Source organism: Rhea americana, unplaced genomic scaffold, assembly GCF_003343005.1.
Source record: "Rhea americana isolate MKP2758 unplaced genomic scaffold, rheAme1 scaffold_24, whole genome shotgun sequence".
In the NCBI taxonomy this organism is placed as follows: Eukaryota; Metazoa; Chordata; class Aves; order Rheiformes; family Rheidae; genus Rhea; species Rhea americana.
Window position 1 is genome coordinate 371,126 of NW_028186357.1, and position 2,189 is coordinate 373,314.

The following is a 2,189-nucleotide window of genomic DNA, read 5'->3' on the forward strand; positions in this document are numbered from 1 at the left end:
GCGGGCGGCCCCCGGGGCCGGTACCTGGCCGCGGCCGGGGCCGGCGCCGCCTGCTCGGCTCTGAGTGACAGCTGCTAATTTGCCGGCCGTGCCCCGCTGCCGGTCCCCGCGCTCCCCGCGCCCTCCTTTATCTTATCAGAGCCCATAATTACAATTGCTATTTTGTTTCCTCGAATCAGCAATCAGCGCTATCTGCCGCCGCTGGAAAGGCAGCTCCTGTCAGCCGGCCTCTGAGTGACAGAGCGGAGGGCCCGCACCGCCGCGCACACACACACACAGCCCCACTGCACACACGCACGCACAGCCCTGCGCGCTCCCGTGCACAGCCCTCCTGCACACACGCATGCCCACAGCGCTCCTGCACACACATGTGCGTTACAGCCCTATACGCACACTTGTGCACAGCTCTCCTACACACACCCAGAGCCCTTCATGCACACTCAGCCCTCACACACACRCGCRCGTGCATGCACACACCTATCTGCAGCCCCCTGCACATGCATGAAAATACACACACAGCGCACATAGTGTCATCCACGCACACACAGCCCCCCTCCACAGCCCTTCATACTGTCTCATACACTGCACTGCGCTTCACGCCCTTGCAGCCCTTCGTACACAGCTCCTCCTCACACACAAACACCTTTCCACGCACACACACAGCTACACCCTGCCCCCCTACACACACACACGCATAGCCTTTGCACACATAGCCCTACATGCACACCCGCACACACACTACTTTGTGCAGAGTGAGCCCCCAGCTCAGACCCATGCAGCCCTTCACACACTCCTCTCCCCACRCTTGTTCTCCCAAAATACACCCCCACATTGCACACCCAGGCACAAGCCACCTGCAGTCACAGACAGGGCATTTCTCTCTCTCTCACACACACACACACTGACACCCAACTTGCTCATTTTCCCCCTTGCTCAGGCACCCACCGGCCCACAAACCTTAAATCCATGGCACTCGTGYGCCTCACTGCACACCAGCCTTTCACTCTGAAACACTGCCGGCCGTCAGCCCTGAACACGCATCCCAGGAGGACTGTGACAGTCGGAGTGCCCAGGGGTTAAAACACCTGCTAAACACACAGGACGGTGAGTTGGAGCTGGCACAGCCCATCTTTAAACCCCTTCCCCTGCCCAGGGGGCAACCGTCTCTTTCTGGCCACAGTTTCCAACACATTCAGCCTCTTGTGCCTCTTTATTCCCTTTCTCTTGAGGCGGAAGGCTGGAAGGATGTTTTCCGAAATGTACAGAGAAGCTTTTGGCTGAGCCTGCATTTACCTGGACGACTAGGAACACCAGGAGAACAGGCAGGATTGGCACTGAATCTGCTCAGCTGCACCAGGAGAGAGCTTCCACGGGCAGCAAACACTCACACATTCAACTCGCCAGTCTAGCACACACTTGGGAGAAACCTCCCCCGTGTTAAACTATAGTAGCAGCTGACTTTCCAAGGCCAGGGTGAGACAGTGCCCCGTATCCATCTCTCTGCATTGCCTAAGGAGATCTGCAGCAAAACCAAGGCAACACTTACTCCTGACGCTCTAAATTAAAACAATCGTACATACATACATACATACATACATACATACATATATATATATATATATATATATATACACATATAAAGGGGTTTAGACACTGCCTCCCTTTTGCAGATGCTGCTCTCGCTCTTCAGTGGCCACCCCTGCTTTACCTCCAGCGGGTGCAAGGTCAGGCTGTGCATTAGCCTGCAAATGCCGGGGAGCACGAACCGCACGTCTGTGCCGGCCAGGCCGCGTCCGCCTCACGGTATGCAGCAGCACCGTGTCCAGAACACCAGGGCTGGCTTCGACCAGGAGATTTACGGCATCCCGTACGGGGTCAGAGGCAGCCGTGAGCTGACAGCTCCGGGTGCCCCCTGCCCTCAACAAATAGGCTCAAGTGCCAGTCATGGCTGTAAAACCAAGTCGGTGCGGGATCACCCAGGGGCAGGCACACGTCACCTGACACTGGATGACAGATGGTGCTGCTGCCATCCATCCTCAGGCRCGGGGCAAGCGCTGTCCAGGGCCACGGCCTCCTGCTTGCCCCACCTCTGGGCACAGAAGAGACCCGAGCAGCCTAGCGACTGGGTCCCCAGCAGTTGGGGACCGGGCAGCAGGAAGGCTGCTGGGCTAGTCCCACCTCTGCTGCTG